This window comes from Monodon monoceros, unplaced genomic scaffold (genome assembly GCF_005190385.1).
Source record: "Monodon monoceros isolate NGI ecotype Baffin Bay Population unplaced genomic scaffold, NGI_Narwhal_1 Super_Scaffold_21, whole genome shotgun sequence".
Classification (NCBI taxonomy): Eukaryota; Metazoa; Chordata; class Mammalia; order Artiodactyla; family Monodontidae; genus Monodon; species Monodon monoceros.
Window position 1 is genome coordinate 58870445 of NW_021703778.1, and position 24923 is coordinate 58895367.

The 24923-nt window shown below is 41.6% G+C and overlaps 1 protein-coding gene and 1 non-coding gene across 3 annotated transcripts in view; both read right to left on the minus strand.

The window, feature by feature from the left end:
• Positions 1-24923, minus strand: part of RAB27A (RAB27A, member RAS oncogene family) — a 73615-nt gene that overhangs the window by 30353 nt on the left and 18339 nt on the right. The window contains exon 1 of one of the 2 annotated variants that reach the window (XM_029237933.1): positions 1343-1364. The exons of the other annotated variant lie outside the window; for it this stretch is intronic. The gene's annotated coding sequence lies outside the window, so the exon portion shown is untranslated. Of the gene's footprint in view, positions 1-1342; positions 1365-24923 lie in introns of those variants that run through there. 2 annotated transcript variants of the gene reach the window in all.
• Positions 18565-18671, minus strand: LOC114905455. The gene has a single exon (XR_003796279.1). It is a non-coding gene; the product is annotated as a U6 spliceosomal RNA (small nuclear RNA).

Sequence of the window (24923 nt, forward strand, 5' to 3'; positions counted from 1 at the left end):
GGCTGGTTCAAACCATTTTCAATTAATTTTAAGTAGATATGTCAATTTCAAAAGCATTATGACCAGCTTAAGAATGGGTTTAAATTGTATAAAACACTCTAATCCATACTAAAAAATTCATACTTGTTCAAAAGGATCTCAAAGGTTCATTCTGGTTCAGAGTGAAAGAGTTAAGTTCAGAGACATTCTACCTACAAAACCATTTCTGATTGATCTAAAGCCACTTGGTTAAAACCACATGTATTACTCAGCCATAAAAAGAAACGAAATTGAGCTATGTGTAATGAGGTGGATAGACCTAGAGTCTGTCATACAGAGTGAAGTAAGTCAGAAAGAGAAAGACAAATACCGTATGCTAACACATATATATGGAATTTAAGAAAAAAAAAATGTCATGAAGAACCTAGGGGTAAGACAGCAATAAAGACACAGACCTACTGGAGAACGGACTTGAGGATATGGGGAGGGGGAAGGGTGAGCTGTGACAAAGCGAGAGAGAGGCATGGACATATATACACTACCAAACATAAGGTAGATAGCTAGTGGGAAGCAGCCGCACAGCACAGGGAGATCAGCTCAGTGCTTTGTGACCGCCTGGAGGGGTGGGATAGGGAGGGTGGGAGGGAGGGAGACGCAAGAGGGAAGAGATATGGGAACATATGTATATGTATAACTGATTCACTTTGTTATAAAGCAGAAACTAACACACCATTGTAAAGCAATTATACCCCAATAAAGATGTTAAAAAAAAAACAAAAAACCACATGTATCTAACCAAAATCATTTAGGTCTGGTTTTAAGAGCCCAAACTGCTTCACACTGGTTTTAGCTAGCTCAAATAAGCTCTGACCTGGACAAGTAGGTTCTGACTGGCTCACCTAAGGTTTGATTGGTTCAGAGCATATTTTACTGAATCAAGCTAGTGCTGACCAATTAAATCTATCTCCAACTGGGTCACAGTTGCTCTAATTTTATCAAACTGCTTGTAGTAGAACGTAAAAACTGGTTCAAAACAGTCCAAGTTGACTGATAAGATGTTCAAACAGTTCAAGACTAAAAACGTAAAATGATACTCAGAAGCACCAAAAGCAATGGTTTGGTGCTTTTAAACTTATACCAAATCAACAAACTTAAAATTTTCCTAATAATTACCCCAGCTGTAGACAATCTGTACTCAAATATTTATCGCCATCACAGTCCAGTCTCTTTCTACACTTGAACAGCTTGTACATGTTGGAGTACAGAAAACAGGTTGGGAGAAGGGATACTGGCAGAGGAGAATACGATAAACAACAGGGAAAGGTATGATGAGTGACACAGCCTTCCTTGGTTGAGAACTCACCTCCTGCCTTATCTCAAGGACCTGGCAGCAAAACACTGATCTGTAATCCAACAATAAAACAGAGATTTCAGCTGGGGGGAACCTTTAGCAAATTGGGATGCTATTTAGAGTTTGCCCTAAGTTGGTCACAGTGACCAGGCTGGTCTGGGTTAACAGAGACCAGAATTCTAAAGAGTAAGGAAGCTGCTAGGAAATAAAAGTATTCAGGGAACAGGCAGGTCTTCAAATTGTTGACAGAGATTTTTCAGGGTATTGGTGGTGACAGGTTCCTTATCTGAGCTTACAGTCAGTTAGTCAAAGCCTAGAGTTAATGGAATCATTCCATCTTTCAGGAGAAAATAATTCTAGTCCATAGCAGACTACAATCCCAAACCCATGCTGCAGTCCTATATGTGGTTGTCTTGCCACCGCTTACCACCACGAGATAAAGACAACTAAATGTTAAGTTTCAGCTTCTGGTAGGTCTTCACGTAGAACCATCTTCATATTATTAAAAATTAATTTTGGGACTTCCCTGGCGGTCCAGTGGTTGAGACTTTGTCTTCCAATGCAGGGCGTGAGGGTTTGATCCCTGGTCAGGGAACTTAGATCCCACATGCCTCAGGGCCAAAAAACCAAAACATAAAACAGAAGCAATATTGTAAAAAATTCAATAAAGATTTTTAAAATGATCCACACACACAAAAAAGAAAATCAGGGCTTCCCTGGCGACACAGTGGTTAAGAATCGCTTGCCAAAGCAGGGGACACGGGTTCGAGCCCTGGCCCTGGAAGATCCCACATGCTGCGGAGCAACTAAGCCCGTGAGCCACGACTACTGAGCCTGCGTTCTAGAGCTCACATGCCACAACTACTGAAGCCCACGTGCCTAGAGCCCGTGCTCCGCAACAAGAGAAGCTACTGCAATGAGAAGCTCGTGCACCACAACAAAGCATAGCCCCTACTCGCTGCAACCAGAGAAAGCCCGCACACAGCAACGAAGACCCAACGCAGCCAAAAATAATAATAAATAAATTTATTTTAAAAAAAGAAAAAATATTTTTAAAAGAGTATAAACATTTTTTTTAATTAAAAAAAAATTATTTTTGCTTTTTATTTTTGTTACTCAAGTCCTGAGTGGTGTTTCTGGAACCTGTTCTTCAGAAAAAAAAAAAAATACTCCACTCCCCAATTATGGAAATAACAAATTATTTTTATGTTGGCATTTTAGAGCAGACAGGGAAACAGTAAAAATGCACAGTGCAGAATTTGGGGCACCCAAACAACATTTTGTGCACACAATTTCCAGCAAGCACTCCAGCCTATTGATGCTTGGGAAGCTAGTTCATCAAGGCCTCTCAATTGCACTGCTCTTGCTAAAAATAAGTAAGATGCCCACATGTCAGGCACTTTACCTGCATTAGTGTAACAGCCCTCATCACAGCCCTAAAGGCAGGTGATACATACATCACACACACTTCCTCCCTCGGAAGAATCTCGGTGCCAGTCTATCATGAATGCCACAATGAAAGGATGAGGAAGTGGGTCTTGGGCAGTCTCTCCACATATTAACATGTGCTCAGTTCCAATGAATTGTTGAGAGGCATAAAAAAAGTGGAAGTTAAGAGCAAGGACTCTAGAGTTGAATCACCTGGATGTGAATCCAGTCATGTCACTTTAGAAAATTTAATGTCTTTTGCCTCCGGATCCCCATCTTAACAATGGGAATGATAACCTGTTTTATTAATACTATCATGTATCTGCTTTCTTAACTTCTTTAAAAGTGGGGTGCATCTTATATTTCACAGTCTTACCACCCATGACATCTTACAATTGTTATTAAATAAGGTGGCACTGGAAATACAGTTGTGTGAAACCTTTCATTAGCAACTTCTAAGCAAAATCAAGAAGGCAGCATCAACACATTTTAGATTCGATGGAGCACAACAGTAAACCTATCTCAGAGGGCTGTTGTGAGGATTGAGTATACATATAAAGTTTAGTTTAGAACAGTGCCTGGCACACAGTAAGTCCTGTATAAGTATTAACTGCTATTAGCATCATCAAGCAGTCTAGCTCTGAAGGGTCAATACGAAGGCAATATTCTTTCTTAGAAATGAAGAAAGAACTGAATCCCTAATTGAAAAATAAGATTAAAAAAAGACTCTATGGAGATGTAATGGCCTATATGGGAAAAGAATCTTAAAAAAAAAAAAAAAAGAGTGGATATATGTATATGTATAACTGATTCACTTTGCTATACACCTGAAACTAATACAACATTGTAAATCAACTATACTCCAATAAAAATGTAAAAAATAAAATAAAATAAATTTTATCAAAAAAAGAAAAAAAAAGAATCTATGGAGAGCACTTGAACCTAAGGTCAATTCTTTAAACACTGTACCTCCTGGAGGAAGTAGCATCTAAATACCTCAAGGAAATGTCTTCTAAAAAGTGAAGAATGCCCTCAATTTGAGACAGGCAAAAGATTTTCTTATTCATCTCATATCTACCTCTCCTCCTTACACAAATATTTTTTCAAAGTGATCTACACCCTCACTCTGATCAGATTAACAACAGAAAGCAAGGAACACCTACTTCCCCAACATGTACCATGTGGTGATAATTGCCTGGTGAGAGAAAGTCAATGATCTTCTTCCTTATTTAAAAAATAAAATATATTTTAATTGCTTTTCAGGAAATAAGATAGAAGAAATTGATTTTAGTTAAGTGCAAAGGGGAAAGCTCGCTCTCTCTCTCTCTCTCTCTCTCTCTCTCTCTCTCTCTCTCACACACACACACACACACACACACACACAATAGCCCAAATTCTCCATGAAACTTCCTATTAAATTCAGTCAAAGATTCCAACCTTACGATCCCCAATTACTAGGCAGAATCATTCAAAATCTACTCCAGATAAGCCAGTTTTTAAAAGCCCAATTTTCCCTCTATCAACCACATTTAATACAGAGAGTAAAAAAGCAGGGAGGGATAATATTACCTGAACAACTACTATGTGTCATGAATGGTAGTAGACATGGTTCTATTTTATCATCCTTAAGTGGAACTTAATGTCTGGGTAAGACATAAAGAGAACGTTGTTTTCTTAATGTGGTGGCACGTAGGCTTGGGTTCAAATTCTGGACTCTTCTTGGTGTGACTTGGTCGAAGTTCTTCAAACTAAGTCTCCTCTCTTTCAACTACAAAGTGGAGATAACATTACTAACCTCACTGGGTTACTTTAAGGATGAAGTGACATAATCCACAGAGAGTTTTAGCACATTGCTTGGTTTGTGTTAAGTGTTCAACAACTGAAACTTCTTTTTAGCAATACTATTACTAACATATAGCCTCATCAAGTTCTTATTAGGCAACGCATGTAATTTTATAACCTATTCTTAATGTAACCAGTACGTGAACCTTTAGAAAAAATAAAGAAAGTCAATTTAGGTGCAATCATTTATGAGGTCTCTATCACAGAACCTACCTTGGCATTCCATTCTAACAATGAGGGGGTTTTTTTTTGCAGAACGCGGGCCTCTCACTGTTGTGGCCTTTCCCGTTGCGGAACACAGGCTCCGGACGCACAGGCTCAGTGGCCATGGCTCACAGGCTCAGCCGCTCCGCGGCATGTGGGATCTTCCCGGACCGGGGCACGAACCTGGGTCCCTTGCATCGGCAGGCAGACTCTCAACCACTGCGCCACCAGGGAAGCCCAACAATGAGTTTTAACTGGGTGATTTTTGGCAATTTCAGAGCTAGAGTGTTCATTATAAAAGCATTTTATAATGGGGAATTCCCTGGTGGTCCAGTGATTAAGTCTCCTCATGCTTCCACTGCAGGGGGCCTGGGTTCGATCCCTGGTCAGGGAACTAAGATCTCACAAGCCACGAGGAAAAACCAAAAAATAAAAAAAAAGCAGCATTTTGTAATGTACCAAGATATGAGTAGGGGCAACTTGTGTTTACCAGATGAGCTCTGGCTACAACTGTCTTAGATCACTGCAATTGCTATACCCTGAAGTGACATACATTTACTTTCACTGCAAAAGCAAGATGTGTACTGCCCAAGAGTGGGGCTCCCCATTTCCACAAGAGGAGATAGCCTCTGCCCTCTGTGCACGTGACCTTCCTCTTCTCAATTTCTGATCTAGTGTGAGTAGATAGGTTTCTGCCCTCCTGAATAGGTTGATAGGAGAATAGATGAAATTATAAACAAAGAGCTTATCTTGTTTGTGCAAAGATCTTAGGTAGAGAGAAGTAAGTAGAAATGTAATGGCATTGAAGAATAGACAGAAATTGGAATCTGTTTCATAGTAATACAATAGATCCACCCTTAACACTGAGAAGAGAGGTACATAGCTAAAAATTGACAATCTAAATTTACATACAATTTGGCTTAATATTTATAAATGTGCCTCTTACACAGGAATATTCCATTTTCCCCAATTACACAAAGTGAAAAGACTAAATTATAGTATTTGATGATATTCCAACATAGTAAGTTATTCAGAGAAAAAATAAAATCATCTACAAACACTAATGAATTAAATATACATTCCCAAATACTACCAGGACATCCAAATATATCATTTGTAAAAGCATCCTTCAGCCATTTGCAATTCCTTATGAGTATTAAAGAGAAAGACCAGAATAAAGAAAAAATAAGCAGTCTCAATCCAGGAGTTGACCCACTATTTCTGAAATGCTACCATCACCTCAGTAGGTGACTAACATAAGCCAGTAGTCAAATAATACAAGAAACTACACATTAAGAAAGAAGGCGGCACTGGAATGATTCTTGAAAGTAGAAAATGTTCTTCTGGAAGACCACTGTCAACGACTCAAATGAGATACTGGCTTTTTTGTTTTTGTACGATATGGAGATCATCGATTCATTTACTCAAAAGACATTATTTGCTGCCCACGCCTCTTTTACGATCAGAATATAACTGTTTACAGAAATTTATGGAAAGTAAATACTGGGTGTTATTTACTTACAGTTTGTGACAAGTACATCTTATTTTATAGACACAGGGTAATAGGAATAAAGGCGTACTACAGAAACTGTCCTTTGTAAAATATAGACAAAACAGTGGCAATAGGAGTGGCTGTTTGGTTTGCCGAGTAATATCTCAAATAAGGTGAAAGTAGCCCCATAATGGCCACAACCACATGTCCCTGCAATGGAATGTCCCACCCATGGCTAAACGTGCTTCCTAATGACACTGTAAAGCAGGAAATTCTTGGAATTCTCCAAGAAGTCCACGGAAGTGCAAAACGTGTAAAGTCTACTCCCACTCAGTGGTTGCTTTTTGTGAGCACATAGAAAACAGTAAGACATAGGTGTTGGAGTCAGGGTCTCCTCAATTCAAACAGGGGACCACCACCTACTGGTGTAAAGTGAGTAGCAAAATGCATGATGGTCAATATATCGTAGCTGTTCTTATGACTACGAGATATTAAGGTATGAACACTGACCTTATGGCATTAAGACTGGTGCTTTTTCCACTATTCCTTAAGAGGGACACTGAACCTAATAAATCTCCTAAAAACTGGAGTAAAAACATTTTACGAAAATGGAAAAGGAGGAGTGACCTAAGCTACCTGGAAGGTAGCTGCAAGACCAACTGATTCATAGAGGGAATTCTGCTATTAAGTTCTGAAGAGGTAGAAGTGAAGAGCCTTTGGCTATGTCAGAGTGATGCCAAACTCCTGGGCCCAAGACTCAAAGGTGGACATATTAGGAGTGACCGTGCTGCTACCGCAGCCAGGACTGGAAGGATTACAAATCAAGTAGCGCTCAAAGGACTTGAAATTGAAAAGTGCATTTCCATGAACTGGGAGATTGGGATTGACATGTATACACTGATGTGTATAAAATGGATGACTAATAAGACCCTGCTGTATAAAAAAATAAAGTAAAATTCAAAAAGAAAAAAAAAAAGTACATTTCCAAGGTTGCAAAACACAGAACACCTTTCCATTTATGACCTAGAAACGGAGTCAGGGATTCTTGCCAAGCCTAGTCCTCCCGGAATATGCGAGAGTTGTAAGGCCTCCGACCAACACAGCCTAGCTGCCCTCTTGCATCTCACCTCTCTCAAAGTTTTTCATGTGCTGCAACACAGGAAAGATGTTGATTTGTCAGAGGAAATGCACCAAATCAAGAAAAGAATCACTTCACTTTGTGATGAGGCAATGATGCTTCTTTCATTCCAAGAAAAATTTTAGGATGGAAAAGCAATTGTGAATTAAAAAAGAATCAAGACCTGTTGAGGATGACTGTCCAAATAATAAAAACAATTAGATTAATATCCCTGAGTTGGCAGTAGCTGGGGAAGAGAGCGATTCCTTTACCATTGCCTTTTTTAAAAACTAGAATGAGTGCTCTATATTTATTCACCCCGTGGAGACACTGTGTCCAGAATATACCACCACCCTGCCCTTCCAGGCCCAATCATTTGCATACCAGGATATTATTTTCACTGTTGTTTTGTAAGGGTGACTTCTACAGTGTACTGTAACCATTTCCCTGACTTCTTAAACAAAGGGCATAGACCATACCTCAACTTTTCTGTGATGAGATACTGTAACTGTATACTTGCAGAAACTGTGAATGGTGAGGGCTCCTATCCCACACACCCTACTCTGAAGGCCAAGATGAAGCATCAGTTTGGCACACAGATACTTACAAAGGCCACTAAGATGCACCGGACAGGGCTTCACCTCTCCCTCGGCCTGCCTACACCACAGCCTCACCCACGCTGACCACACCAGGGCACAGCCGTTCTCCACCCCCAGGGATATGCTTCTCAGGTGCAGTCTGGCTTACGAAAGCACACAGGATTCCATCTCTTCACAGCTGGCTTTCTTTCTTTTTTTATATATATAACTTTATTTATTTGTTTGTTTTTATTTTTGGCTGTGTGGGGTCTTTGTTGCTGCACACGGGCTTTCTCTAGTTGCGGCCGGGGGGGGGGCTACTCTTCGTTGCGGTGCGCGGGCTTCTCATTGTGGTGGCTTCTCTTGATGCGAAGCACGGGCTCTAGGCACACGGGCTTCAGTAGTTGTGGCTCGCGGGCTTCAGTAGCTGTGGCATGAAGGCTCTAGAGCACAGGCTCAGTAGTTGTGGCACACGGGCTTAGGTGCTCCACGGTACGTGGGATCTTCCCGGACCAGGGCTCGAACCCTTGTCCCTTGCATTGGCAGGCAGTCTTAACCACTGCACCACCAGGGAAGTCCCATGCACAGCTGCTTTTCTTTTCCATAGTCTCCTATCCACCCTACAACACCCCCACGTTGGGTTCTAACAGTCCCACTTCTATTCATTACCCTGAGCCTCTCTACTCTTTCTTGTCCCTCATCTCCACGTACTCTTCCCAAACTAAAGTTTGTGTGTGCAAAAACTGACCTCACACCAACAACACCAGTCCATGAATACTGGTGCTTTCCTTATAACAGTGAGCTGCTATATCAATTTAAAGGTACTGGACTCTCCATAAGCTCATTTGCTACTCTGTCTTCAGGGACTTCTGCTTTTCCAATAAGGAAAGTTTTCCCCCAGCTAAGTCTGGGAACAGAGCCATTTCAGAAACCCAATTGCTTCTCCACTGTGCCAGTTTGGGGTTTACCATATACTGATAAAAAGGCAGCATACTGACACGTTAATCATGAGTTTAAAAAACTAGTGTCTGAGGATTTCCCTGATGGTGCAGTGGTTAGGAATCCACCTGCCAATGCAGGGGACACGGGTTCGAGCCCTGGTCTGTGAAGATCCCACATGCTGCAGAGCAACTAAGCCCGTGCACCACAACTACTGAGCCTGCACGCCACAACTACTGAAGCCCGCATGCCTAGAGCCTGTGCTCTTCAACAAGAGAAGCCACCTCAATGAGAAGCACGCGCGCCGCAACGAAGAGTCGCCCCCGCTCGTTGCAACTAAAGAAAGCCCGCACATAGCAACGAAGACCCAACGCAGACAAAAATAGATAAAAAACAAATAAATTAAAAAAACTAGTGTCTGTAAATATTCCACATGTGTTAACTTAGTTCTTTTAAAAACAGTAAAATAGGCTCAGAAAAATCAAACTATTTCCTGATGTTTTAGCACCACAAAACAACAGTACTAGGATTCTTAGCCTCTCTCGTCTGGTGTCAATAAGCTCTAAACAGCCAGCTACAGGTCTTCCTGGTCCTCGATCAGGCCCACTCTCTCCATTTAATATACTTACAATACATGTTTAACTGCTCCCTAAACATCATATTCTTTAATAGCTGAATCAAAAGGAAAGAAGAGAAACTCACCTGTGGTGCAGGTCCAATCTGATACACTTCTTATTGATTCTTGCCCCGTTCCACCTATGCAGTAGGCAGTCTTAGCAGGGACTGTTTGCATTTCTATCAACAGCTTTTTATAGACTAGGGCGTGCCTTGGGTTTACTTATGCAAAAGAGGACTGAGGTACTTGCAGCCATCCAGCCTATTTCTAAATCAGCCTGTCAGATCACAGTTGGTTTTTTTGCGATTGTTGTTGTTTTTTCTAATTTTCTTACCTTTGAATCAGTAAATGCTGCCTAATATCACATTTGGGGGGATTTGTTAAGTTTTACGAATGTCCCCTGGTTGCGTAAAAAGGATCTGTATTCCCTGTTTGTTGTATGCAGAATTACGTATGTACTAGTTCAAGCTAGTTAGTTGTATTTTTCAATCTGATATATCCTTGTTTATGTTTTCCTACTTCACCTGTTAGGTTTCGAGAAAAAACTGGATGGTATTTGTCTTTAGAAAATAAGCACAAGACAATGTCTTAAACGAGATGAATATAACACATCATAAAAGAATAAGGCACTGCAGTTCTTATTAGAGAGGCCTCAAGTCTGTGGAACTCTGGGACCCACTGAGGTTCTTTAGGAGTCTATAAACTTTTATTCAAATGTCCTTTTTCTCTTTATTGTTATTTTTTTTTAACTGGAATAAAAAGTTACAGCCAAACGAGTTATATACCACATTTAGAGACCTCCAAATTGTTCACTTACTGCCTGGCTAAGTTATTTGCTTCTGCCTTTAGTGCATACCTATTATTTGGAATTCTTATAAATCTGTCATTAATTGAGAAGGCTATAATTTGCACTAGGCTTTTGTCATTCTCTTTCCTTTTTAAAAAAAGTTTGGAGTGGATTCACATGTCCCCTCTTGTGAGAATATTTAAGGAAGCATATGTGAGCCACACTCAGTACACGACAGCAAGGCTCAGGCACATCTGTTCAGCACATGTTGGCTTTTACTCAGGACAACTGAGCCGTAAGGAATGGACACAGTATGCTGCATCCTAACATTCTGTTACAGAGCACTGCAGACATGATACGTTTGGGGAGCTTCTTCTCTGACTTAGAGCTACGCTAAGCTTGGGTTACTTCTTGTTCACAGCAGATCAGTGTTTTCACAGCCAGCTGAATACTCTTGCATAGCGTCTCAGAAAAGCTACATAATGTCACTGCAGCAAATCTTTCGCTCCCTCAGAAAACTGCTCTGGTCCAGCTGGTTGCAAACTTTCTTTAGCAAGGTTCTTCACATGAAATCTTACCTGGCACTTTAACATATAAAACAGGTGAAAGTAGAACCACTCTGGTAAAAGAAGTGAAGGTAAGACCCCACCTCCAAGGCCTGTGGACCCAACAAAGTCCTAACAAGTGCTCCATTGTACACATGTGGAAAATCAACGTGGAAAGCTCGACCTCAAATGGCTCTGAATCATCTCTTTTACCTTCCACTTTGTACCCAACACTTCCTGCCTGCCTAAACACCTCAAACTGACACCTCAAAAATGCCATCTCTCAAATCTCATCCCCTTACCACAACCTTAGGACTCTTCTTATCTGGGATTGAAAATCTGGAATGTATTGGGTGACCCTGGTAAGAATTCCAAGAAGGGCTACCTGGAGCTTCACAGAATAAGTCTGTAGGAAAGGACAATGATCACTGGGTCAATCAAAGGGAAAGAAGAGCTGTGGATCTAAGGCTGAAGAGTCTAGGGAAAATCTAGACCAAACTGGCTAGAAGTGAAGCAAGGGGTAGCATCCCCCTTGGGACAGAAAACCAGTGTTCTTGAAAAAGGGAACTATTGGGAGGATGTTTATAACCAGCGACACTGGTGATCTTTTCCCAAAGGGCATTATAAAGCATAGCCATGTCAGTCTCAATGGACTCAACAACCTATGCTTGGGTGGAACCCTCAAAAGTCAAGATATGCTTTGAAGACCACAATGAAATGTTGATACAGCAAACTTAAAATAACTGAGAATATATTATTTTGTGCTACGTCAGAAGCCACTTTGTACTAAAGTACAGCACAGGATAACACAAAGCAGCATAAATTTAAAAAAAAAAACTGATGGGAGAAAAACTTAAAATTCTCTCCACCAACTTGACTTTTTTCTATAAATTCAAAAGAAATTGCTAGTATTATATTTTCTCCATAGAACCGCCTGTTCCAGCTAATGGCTATGTCATGAGGAATGTTTCATATGAAAGGACTGCTACTGGGACTTCCCTGGTGGCGCAGTGGTTAAGAATCCACCTGCCAATGCAGGGGACACGGGTTCAAGCCCTCGTCCAGGAAGGTCCCACATGCCGCGGAGCAACTAAGCCCTTGCACCACAACCACTAAGCCTGTGCTCTAGAGCCCGCAAGCCACAACTCCTGAGCCCGCATGCTGCAACTACTAAAGCCCGTGTGCCTAGAGCCCGTGCTCCACAACAGTAGAAGCCACCGCAATGAGAAACCCACACACCGCAACAAAGAGTAGCCCCCGCTCACCGCAATTAAAGCCCACACGCAGCAACGAAGACCCAACGCAGCCAATAAATAAATAAATTAATTTAATTTTAAAAAAAAAAGAAAGGACTGCTACTCAGAACCATTAGAAAGTTCCAGGGAAGGAGGAAAGGGCATGGGGAAGACGGGAACAGAGCAATCCCTAGTGTTCCCTACCAGAGCAGGCAGCCTCATATGAAGATGGCATAGAACCAACTTCAGGCCAGAAGGGGGAGATACAAATGGAGGTCCCAGACAGGTGGACAAAGTCACATCAAAGTCAAACACCAAAAAAGTGAGGAGCAGATCAAAAAGGGGAGAGATGGCTTGTGGATTTGAGCAATTCAGGAGGACAGCTAGCCATACAGACTGGGAAGACCACTTGCTCATCAGAGCCAGTAGGAACAACACCTAGAAAAGACCCAGGTAGCTGTTACTTTATCAAAAGCCAGAGAGATTCTTCCTTTCTAAGTCAGGACAATTTATTCCATCTACTTGCTCTCCCCTGCTTAACCTATCCAATTTCAAAGGCTCCCTAATAAACCCAAACAGGTTCCTTCACTAAGTTTCCTCCAGCTGCCCTGGGCAAATGGAAAAGTCAAGCATCCAGGTTAGAACTTGGTTCCCAAAGCCATACCTGACTTTGTCATCAGCCAAGCCTGGGATAAGGACACCTATGGGAACCAAGCTCCTATTTTCTTTTTTTTTTTTGGGGGGGGTGGATGGGTAAGAAGAGGATTTATATAACACAAAATAAAGATTCTGTGTTAGCAAGGAAACTATGAATCAGCAAGAGAACAAGCTTTTATTAGGAAACTGGACATTTACCGCATACATTCTAGTGCAAGAGGTGTTACATTTTGTTAAGATGCAAAATGTTTATTTACTCAGGAGATGCAGTGTGATTTTCCAAACCAAAATCTGGGGCATGAGGTCTGTCAGTGGATTTTCATGACCGTTTTGGGAAAAAGGCAGAATTGGGAATATAGTTTAGTTACCAAAGTACTGGAATTTCTAAAGCACCTCACTAATTTATAGGGGAAATACACAGAGAAGAAAGTGAAATGAAGCAGTATCGGAAAAGCCATGGAGTTGGCCATCACAACACACCTCTGTGCACAGAGGACACGTGCAATCATTTGAGTTCCCTTCACTTCTGACCATCAGGGCTCAGGACTGAGACCCTACTGATCGCCGTAGTAGAGAAAGGGGAAGGGAAGTTGTTTCAATGGCAACATCCTCACCTACTTATGTTCCTCTTCTCACAGTCTCAGTAATTAACAGTATGACCACGAACTAAGCCAAAAGTTTCTCTACCCATTCCACTCTCAGCCTGGAAACCAGTCCTCCTAGGCGACATCATGCTCTGGATATTCCTTTAACCAATGTTTTCTCAATATGTATGAGTGCTTTATCTTGGTTAACTTGGACAGGTATTACACTACTTCTGAGTACTCCTCTCCCATTCCTCAGCTCCCCAGTAAACTTGCGTATTGCCGGGAATGTTCTTCTTGTGTGTCGCTTCCCCTCCACACCTCACCGCTGGACTTAAAACAGGCCAGCTGTCACTCAATTGCTAATTGTGTCTACCATCTGGCTTTCTCTGACAGCCTTTTCCTTCCTCTGTTTCCCTCTGTTCCCTGCTGATTTCATTCAGGAATGACTCATAAGGTGTCTTGGAGCTCCACTGATAGCGGCTCTTTTTTTTTTTTTTTTTTAATAAGTTTATTTATTTATTTATTTTTGGCTGTGTTGGGTCTTCGTTGCTGCGCGCAGGCTTTCTCTAGTTTTGGCGAGCATTAGAGTGTGTGGGTTCCTCATTGCAGTGTCCTCTCTTTGTTGCGCAGCACGGGCAATAGGCTCACGGGCTTCAGTAGTTGTGGCACGAGGGCTCAGTAGCTGTGGCGCATGGGCTTAGTTGCTCTGCAGCATGTGGGATCTTCCCGGACCAGGGTTCGAACCTGTGTCCCCTGCATTGGCAGGCGGATTCTTAACCACTGAGCCACCAGGGAAGTCCCTAGCTGCTCTTTTTTGATAAATTAAATTATATTTGCATTCAACTCAACAGTATTTTTTTTTTTTTTTTTTGCGGTACGCGGGCCTCTCACTGTTGTGGCCTCTCCCGCTGCGGAGCACAGGTTCCGGACCTGCAGGCTCAGCGGCCGTGGCTCACGGGCCCAGCCACTCCGCGGCATGTGGGATCCTCCTGGACCGGGGCACAAACCCGTGTCCCCTGCATCGGCAGGCGGACTCTCAACCACTGCGCCACCAGGGAAGCCCCAACTCAACAGTATTTGATAAGCAGTTTATGTGTCCGGTACTGTGTTGGCAACTACAAATGACACAAGAGAAATATGAGAACCCTCAAAAACTTGGTAATTGGGATGAGCAAATAAAATGAACTCACTTCCAACAAAGGACAAATAAGACAAGATAATCAGGAAGCAAAATGTCACCCAGCCCAGGATATCAAAAGTGAAATGGGGGGCTTCCCTGGTGGCGCAGTGGTTGAGAGTCTGCCTGCTGATGCAGGGGACGCGGGTTCGTGCCCGGGTCCGGGAGGATCCCACATGCCGCGGAGTGGCTGGGCCCGTGAGCCATGGCCGCTGAGCCTGCGCGTCCGGAGCCTGTGCTCCGCAACGGGAGAGGCCACAGCAGTGAGAGGCCCTCGTACCACAAAAAAAAAAAAAAAAAAGTGAAATGTGCTTGATGTCAGAACACCTGGATTCTGCAACTTACTTCCTAGCTGTGTGATCCCGGGCAAGTCACATAACCTCTCCCAGCCTGTTTCCTCAATATGGGAGTATTTATCTAGAAAGATCACTGGGAGGATTAAAGACACCAAGAGGTCAGAAACAGGGCACAATCTGACCAAGGCTTCAAGCAGAAACCAGGGCCTTAGCTGAACACCTTCAAAGCCGGAAGGGATTTAGCTCAGTGGTGGTGAGTAGGAAAGATGGAATGTTTGGTGCAAGAACATGTTTTGACTGCAATTTAACAAGTATTGAGAAGCCCTGTTAACTACTTCAAAGGCTACGAATGTAAATACGATATAGTTCTTTCCCTCAAAATTTACAGTCAGAGAAACATAAGACAAATCCACAAATAACTATAAAACTGGCTATAAATTCAAAGGAATGCTTATGAGGCAATGTGGCAAGCTGAAGAAGGCTGGACAACGAACCCGTCAGTGTGCTGGGTACTCGTTTCAGCTCTGCTACCATCTGCGTGTGATCCAGCATGGGTCACCACCCCTTCTCCAGGCCTTGTTGCCTCAAATATGAAATAAGACGGCTGAACTCAATGGTCTCTTCCCTACACAAACATTCTACATTTGAAGAGTTTAGCCACGAGACGTTTAAATGGGGTCATGGTGGCAGCTGTCCCTCATGTCACCTCTCACTCCTTAAAGACGAGAGCCTAGACATGAGCATGAGATGGAAAAGATCCAAGAGACATCTGCATTGATTTTGTGGATTCTTGATGGTAAATAAAATGGTTATAGTATAAAAAAATAATAATAATAAAATGCAGTGCCTCACTGGGTAGAGGAGGAAGCAGCAAAGAGAAAGTACTACCAAGAATGAAACTCGGTGACCAAGACAGCAAAATGGGGCTGCTGACAGAAACAGGATATTTGAAGTTCGGGAAGGGAGAGAGCTGAAGTGGGCAGAAGGTTCTTGTGGGTGGCCCCCAGATTTTTGGAGGGAAAAGATGATGAGATTGGATTGGGACAGACTGAGAATTAGGGGTCAACAAAGCCACATGACAGAGAAGTGCTTGAAAACCATCCCCTTTCACTATGGTCCCACATTTATCTCTGTCCTTGGGACAGAGGCAGAGGGGCCAACAGTGAAAGGTCCAAAAAGAAGGCCATGACTGTACAAACCACAGAAGAGGGAACACACAAGACCAAGGATCACAGCAGGGTGTTCTCACTCAAGCTAAATTACATGGGACATGGTGGGAAGTCCCTGCTGTTGTGATGAAACTTCATTTGCAGACATCATGCCTCTAGTATCTGACAGTAAGTAAAAGGGAAATGTCAAGGAGGACAGCTGGATATCTCCTTGCCTCTAGACTGTTCTCTCCTTTGGGGAGCCTTTATTAGGGCACCAATTCAGATTCAAAACATCACCCTATATCCCACCCATCTGACTACATGTTAATAAAAATATATACTGGCCAGGGGTATATCATTTTCCTTCAGCCTCATTCTCTGCCTCTCTCACTCGGCTTGAAATAATTACCACTTTTACCGCTGATATTAAGAAATGACAAGCCCAAACCCTTTTCTAATTACTTAATGGCTGTGGGTTTTCAGAAGAGAATTAGCTAACTAGACCATGTCCCCCATGTTTTTGTTCTCATTTAAAATAAAGCAACACTTCTATAAATACGCATATGCACCATCTCCTGATGCATGCCAGCAAGAGCTTCTCCAGGATATTGTTTGGCAACCTTTTTCATGCTATTTGTTTGACGAACTGGGTCAAATGCTCATAATCGAAGGCCACAGATTTGGGCATTCCAGCAATGCCAGGCCCTGCCCAACAACCGTGAGAGAAGAAGCGTTTACTGTCTCAACACATCTGAACCAATTCAGAACATACCAGGGGAGAAGGGCAGATACCAAAGAGTGACATTCCTGGGGCATAGGTATGTGCGCGTTCAATAATATTCAGTACAAGACAATGCCAAATTGTTGTCCAGCATAACTGTTGTACTCTCCCAACTTCACATCTTCACCAACATTTTATTGTCAGACTTCTCAGAATGGTAACACACTGTATCTAAATTAGCATTTCTTTTATTGCTAATGTGGTTGAGCCATTCAATTTCTTTTTTTTTTTTTTTTTTTAATTTGTTGGCCATTTGATTTCTTCTTGTGGAAGAGCATAGTCATGTCCTTTCCCTTTTCCTTCTGTTGGGTTGTCTTTTTCTTACGGACATGCAGGAGTTCTTCATATATTCTGGCTACTCGTCCTTTGTCAGTTACAGAGGTTGCAAATATCTTCTTCCTGTTTGTGGTTTGTCTTTTCACTTTTTTTTTCTTAATTGAAGTATAGTTGGATTTGCAATCTTGTGTTAATTTCTGCTGTACAGCAAAGTGACTCAGTTTATGGAGAGAGAGAGAGAGAGAGAGAGAGAGCGCGAAAGAATCTTTTTTATATTCTTTTCCATTATGGTTTATCTCAGGATATTGAATATAGTTCCCTGTGCTACACAGTAGGACCTAGTTGTTTGTCTTTTCACTTTTTTAATGTGAAAAAAAAAGTAGTCATATCTATCAAACTTTTATAGATAGTTCTTTTCATATCATGAAAGAAATCCTTCTTTACCTAAAGTAATAAAGATATTCTTCTACATTATTTTCTAAAAGATTTTGCCTTTCACATTAAGTCTTCAATCCTGTGGGAATTTTTAAGGTGTATGTGGGAACCCAATTTCATTAGTTTCCCCAGAAGGACACCTAATTATCATAGTGCCATTTATTGAGAAAAATTATACTTTCCCTAGTGAGTCACCATATCTGATTAGATCTGTTTCATGGCTCTCTCTTCTGTTCCTTTGGTCATTTTCATTATCCCTGGGCCAATGTCATATGGTCTTAACTACTACTATGGCTTTATAATACAGCTTTATATTTATTGTTTATATCTGGGAGGACCAGGCCCCTCTACCTCACTGTGGACATCCTTGACCTTTCACACTTCCATCTAAGTTCCTCAAAAACCATAAGGAAATTTTGATTTGGAGTACATTAAATCTATAGATCAAATTGAGAAGACTGACTTATTCATGATATTGAATCTATCCATGTAATGTATAATCTCTACCTTTATTTATGTCTTCTTTAACGCCTTTAAAAATGTTGTCAAAGTAAATTCTCTTCATAAAGACCTTGTACATTTTTAGATTTACTGGTACTTTATATTTTTGTGACTATTATAAGTGACATCTTTTAAATATATATAATATATATGTAGTATATATATATATACACACACACACACATATATATACATTCTATATATTTCTTTTCTAATCTTTATACCTTTTATTTATATTACTTGTCTTACTGTACCAGTTAGGACCTCCAAAAGTACTGAATAAAAATCTTGTCTTGATTCTAATGTTTCACTGTGATGAATAACATTTGCTACAGGTTTTTGGTACACACTCTTATCAGGTTAAGGAAGTGCACCATCTATTACTAGTTTTCTAAGAATGAGTATTATGAATGCATATCAATTTTATCAAATTTCGTTCCTAAATCTATTGGGAAAATTATGTGGGTTTTTTTTCTTCTTCCATCTGTTAATTTACAAGCTTTTATAATTATTCTGCCTTTTTTTTTTTTTACATCTTTATTGGAGTATAATTGCTTTACAATGGTGTGCTAGTTTCTGCTTTATAACAAAAAAATATGGAACACTTCACGAATTTGTGTGTCATCCTTGCACCGGGGCCATGCTAATCTTCTCTGTATCGTTCCAATTTTACTATAAGTGCTGCCGAAGCGAGCACTATTCTGCCTTTGATCTTTATTTTTCCTTTCTTCTAGTTTTTTCTCTAACTTTCCTGACTTCTCCTCTTTGCCTATACTCTCTACCCAAGACTTCTCTTTCAAAGTCACTGTTTCTTCCATGTCCATCCCTGAGGAGAGGAGGCTATAGTTCTCAGAATCATTAATAAATATTTGAATGAATAAAAAAATGAAATACCTAATAAGTATCACATAATTGAGAGGATTTATTCAAAACCAATCTTCAAATGTAACACATCACGTGTACATACGTTGCTCTAGCTTGGAGCCAAAAGAAAAAGGTTACTCAAGATGCAGTCAGTTAGAGACAGAAGTAATTATTACAGAAAGTTTTCAACTGAAATAGTCTTTTACTCCCCAGAGGAATATCAGAAAATCATTAGCTGTCTTTTGAATTTCTGTTCAGTACTATGTTGGACTTTAAGTACTGGGGTTCAAGCGCCCCCCCATTATAACACCTAGCAATGAGGGTGATAGATTTCAAAAATGGTAAGCATCTTAAGAGAGATAAAAAGTGATGCTTATATATATTTTGCAATTCAACACTACCAGCCAAAGGGGCCAGCCCATGCCTCAAAACCTTGGTTCCAAACCTAAACCAGACCAGCCACAATGATCATCTAATTTGTACAATCTGAGGATAGAGGGGGAAATATAGTTACTTCCTTTTGCTTAAAACAGGATGAACAAATCTGATTTGTGGAATGCTGCATCAAGGGAGGTTATACCTCTAGAAAAGACTGGACAGGTTCTGTTTTAATGAGGGGTTATTATCTGTTTGTTTTGTTCATTCATTTAATAGTTGAGTGCCCACCACAGGCAAACACTGTGCAAGGTGATAGAAATGCAAATAAGACAGATACAGCACCTGCCCCACCCCCCCCCCCCCCCTGCCAAATTCACCATCTAACGGAGAACATTGACCACTGAAGCAAGACTCCAAGTGTGGTTAGTACCTATGGCTGGCATAATGGAAGGAGCACATGAGATTAACACCTAACCTAGATACAGGTGAGGTAGGTTCTGAGAGGAAGTGTACAAAGGGTTTGGTGTCTGGAGATGGAGAAGTTCTCTAAGTAATTTGCCCTAAATAGTACATTAAAGCTGGGATTCCCTAGGGGGAAAGCATTCTACAGTCCAACAGTGTAGAACAGGAGAGAATAGAAAAGCTGAAAGATCCAAAGACCCTCATCCATACTCTCCCCTCATCCCACCCCACTGCCCATACACACACACAACTGTGTGACTCACCCTGAAGGCTACAGTTTAAAAAAAAAAAAGTCAATGTATTCCCCAGATACTTGGAGAAAAGACTGTGACAGTGAGTATGAAACAGGTTCCTCATCTTTCTTGCCTTACTATACCTCTCTTGTTATGCACTAGATCCTACCCAATCTGCCATCTCCCTCTACTAGTCAAAAAATGTGCTTTTCATATAGATGGCTAAAAAGCACATAAAAAGATGCTCAACATCACTAATTATCAGAGAAATGCAAATCAAAACTACAATGAGGTTATCACCTCACACCAGTCAGAATGGCCATCATCAAAAAGTCTACAAACAATAAATGCTGGAGAGGGTGTGGAGAAAAAGGAACCCTCCTACACTGTTGGTGGGAATGTCAACTGGTACAACCACTACAGAGAACAGCACGGAGGTTCCTTAAAAAACTAAAAATAGGGGCTTCCCTGGTGGCGCAGTGGTTGAGAGTCCACCTGCCGATGCAGAGGACATGGGTTCGTGCCCCAGTCTGGGAAGATCCCACATGCCGCGGAGCGGCTAGGCCCGTGAGCCATGGCTGCTGAGCCTGCGTGTCCGGAGCCTGTGCTCCACAATGGGAGAGGCCACAACAGTGAGAGGCCCGCGTACCGCAAAAAAAAAACAACAAAAAAAAACCACCTAAAAATAGAACTACCATATGATACAGTAATCCCACTCCTGGGCATACATCCAGAGAAAACCATAATTCGAAAAGACACATGCACCTCAATGTTCATAGAAGCACTATTTACAATAGCCAGGATGTGGAAGCAACCTAAATATCCATCGACAGAGGAATGGATAAAGAAGATGTGGTACATATATACAATGGAATATTACTCAGCCATAAAAAAGAACAAAATAATGCCATTTGCAGCAACATGGAGGGATCTAGAGATTATCATACTAAGAGGAGTAATTCAAAGACAAATATATGATAACACGCATATGTGGAATCTAATTTTTAAAAATGATACAAATGAACTTAGTTACAAAACAGAAACAAACTTACAAATATCAAAAACAAACTTATGGTTAACAAAGCGGAAAGGTGGGGGATAAATCAGGAGCTTGGGATTAACATACACACACTACTATATATGAGCTAGACAACCAACAAGGACCTACTGTATAGCACAGAGAACTCTACTCAGTATTCTATGAAAACCTATATGAGAAAATAATCTGAAAAAGAATGAATATGTGTATAACTGAATCACTTTGCTGTACACCTGAAACTAATACAACATTGTAAATCAACTATAATCCAATAAAAATTTTTTTTAAACGTGATCTTATCACTTTTTAAAAGGTGACATCTTGGGGCTTCCCTGGTGGCGCAGTCGTTGGGAGTCTGCCTGCCGATGCTGGGGACACAGGTTCGTGCCCCAGTCCGGGAAGATCCCACATGCCGTGGAGCGGCTAGGCCCGTGAGCCGTGGCCGCTAAGCCTGCGCGTCCGGAGCCTGCACGTCCGGAGCCTGTGCTCCGCAACGGGAGAGGCCACAACAGTGAGAGGCCCACGTACCGCAAAAAATTTAAAAATTAAAAAAAAAAAAAAAAGGTGACATCTTGGACTTTCCTGGTGGCGCAGTGGATAAGAATCCACCTGCCAATGAGGGCACACGGGTTCAAGCCCTGGTCCGGGAAGATCCCACATGCCACAAAGCAACTAAGCCCATGCGCCACAACTACTGAGCCCACGTGCCACAACTACTGAAGCCCGCGCGCCTAGAGCCCGTGCTCCGCAACGAGAAGCCACTGCAATGAGAAGCCCATGCACCGCAACGAAGAGTAACCCCTGTTCACCGCAACTAGAGAAAACCCACGCAGCAACAAAGACCCAGCACAGCCAAAATAAATTTAAAAATTTAAAAAAAGGTGACATCTTCATTTTAAAATTAAAGAAGTTGAAGGTACATTTCTAAACTCTAGCTAATTATTTAGGATGCACTTTTGAAAAAACTGCCAAGTTTTTTTTTTGTTTTTCAATTGGCCTATACAATTATACTAAAGTCTGTATTTAACTTCATGAAATACACCTATTTTACCAGGGATGTTAGATGAAAAAGGGCAGTTAAATAGAAATCAGCAAGCAGCTCTCAAACAAACTTCTAGAGTCTTTCATCCTAAGAAAAGTAAATTAAACATCACAAGACTATATAGAATTGTAATTCGCACCTGACTCCAAGGAGCCCCAGGGTCATTGCCAGCAGTAAGTTTTCTAACACCATAAAAACAAAAACAAAAACAAAACAAAACAAAACAAAAAACAGTCTATCTTCATTCTGTGATTTCTATAAACACTTAATCACTTTTACTTTTTAAACACTTTTCAGAACTATAAAAACTAGACTAGATGGCAATCTATTTTTTTTAACACACTTTTAAGTGGCTTTAAAGGAAAAATTTGGGGGACTTCCCTGGTGGCAGAGTGGTTAAGAATCCGCCTGCCATAGCAGGGGACACAGGTCGATCCCTGGTCTGGGAAGATTCCACATGCTGTGGAGCAACTAAGCCTGTGCACCACAACTACTGAGCTTGCGCTCTAGAGCCCGCAAGCCATAACTACTGAGCCACGTGCCACAACTACTGAAGTCCTTGCGCCTGGACCCCATGCTCCGCAACAAGAGAAGCCACTGCAACAAGAAGCCCGTGCACCGCAACAAAGAGTAGCCCCCGCTTGCCGCAACTAGAGAAAGCCAGCGGGCAGCAACGAAGACCCAACGCAGCAGAAAATAAATAAGTAAATTTATATAAATAAATAAATAAAGGAAAACTTGGCTCAAGAGACAAATGCAGGGACTTCCCTGATGGCTCAGTGGTTAAGACTCCGTGCTTCCACTACAGGAAGCGCGGGTTTGATCCCTGGTCAGGGAACTAAGATCCCGCATGCCATGAGGCACCGCCAAAAAAACAAAAAAGGCAAATGCAAAATCAGAAAAATTATAAAGGATAGGATGATGTGGAGAATGGCTGTGACAGATACGGAAGTATTTCCCAAGAAATATACATACACCAAATGTCCTTAAATATAACCAGAACTAAATGCAAAATGATATATAAATATCAATCCAAAAGGTGTTAATAATTTTAAATAAAATTTGACAAGTGGACTGTCCTACACCAATGATCCAAAGATATACCAGCAAAGCCTGAAGACACTGAGGAGGGAGAGCCTGGTATGAATGATAGAAATTCAGGTCGTGGCTGATGAGCAGATCAGTTCAAACATCATGCCTGTAATAAGTTAGCACTGAGAACAGGCCCTGCGCTCATCACTATGTTAAGCACCTAGAACAAGGCTCTAGAAAAGCAACGTCTAATAGAAGCGCTGTACGTGGAAATGAACAATGAAAATGCAGTGGAACAAGAACGTCACAGAAATATGCACACAACGCTGGGCAGCCAGGAGGCCTGGGGCAGAGAAGGCCAGAGGGGCGGGGAGCCCACTATGCCGCCTCACAGAGGGGCACCTGAGCCAAGGACTTACATCAGCACACAGAGACGCAAGTGACAAATGTGAATGAACAAAAATTACACAGTTCACATATGATGTGGTAAAGGACTTCACCTCATATGTCAAATAAGCATTATCCTTTAAAGATCATGGAAACCATCAACCAAAATGATCACAGATGCCAATCCGAAAGGCGTAACCGAGTTTTGATGGAATTAGGTAAGGGCTGTCTGACATTCGAAGTACAAAACACAGGCCCGGTTTAGAGCCATGAGAAGGGAGCAGGTGCTGGGGTGACTGAATGGGAGGGTGGGAGTCGGGAAAGAGCATTTGCACTTGCAAAGGTCTAAGAGGGAAAAGGCTACGATGCACTTAGGGGACCTCAGCAGATGCATGCTGCTATAGGGCTGCACGGGGAGGCGACAGGAGGTGTCCCAACAGGCTGAAAAGATGGGAGAGAGTTGGGACCTGGGCCTGAAAGGACTCTTATATGGCACTAGGAAATCTTGTGTTGTCCTCTGGGCAATGGAAAGCCACTACAGGCTTTTACGAAGAGGAGGAATACAAGGTCTGTGTCTTAGAAAGATCTTTCTGGCAGCCACATGGAGACTGGGAATACACAGAGGACCAGGAAGCTATGAGGAGAGACAGTGAGTGACATGTGTTGGTGACAGTGGGATGAAGAAGAAGGGATTAATTCAAGATAGATTTAGGAGGCAGAAAATCAGTATAATTTCTTAACTGACTGGTATAGGAGTTAAAGATAACCGAAACTGAATGAAAGGTATTATCATTAACTAAGAGAGGAAAAGCTGGTTTGAGATGATTATAAGTAATACTCACTGACTACTAAGCCCTTTAAAATATTAACTCATTAGAGCTCATTAACTATGAATTCTCTAATTTACAGATGAGAAAAAACTCATGCATAGAAAGGCTAAGTAAGTTCTCCAAGGTCACACAGCCAATAAAAGGCAAAGCCAAGATCTGAACCCAGACACACTCTCAACTACTACGTTATACTGTATGGGACAAGACCAATTAAATGTCCCTCATGTCTCAGGGACATCCAGGGAGTTGTGTTTACTTGGCATGTGGAAAACAGAAACAGGGCTCAAAAGAAAAACAAGGGTTAACACGACGGATTTTAAAGCCATCAACACAGTTGATTTACTGAGAAAATGGGAGAGATAAGATGGCCTTTTAGAGTGAAGAGCCAAAATGTTAAGGCTCAGCCAGAGAGATCCAAGAAGGACACTAGGAAGGAAATTTTTCAAACGACAGTCCATAGGCTGGGTCAGTCACCACCGCACAGAGGTGCCAGCTTAAAGCCGTCTGGACTTTCTCCTTCTTGTGAAAACAGAGGATCCATTCAATATTTGCTGAGTGATAAATCCAGCACTTACAATAAAGGACCCCTTTACAGGCGACATCAGGGAGAAGAGAAGCCCAACAAAATCGATGCTCTCAGCTCTTGGATGATTTGCATCTGTGTTTGAGCAAAGTGGCTCCT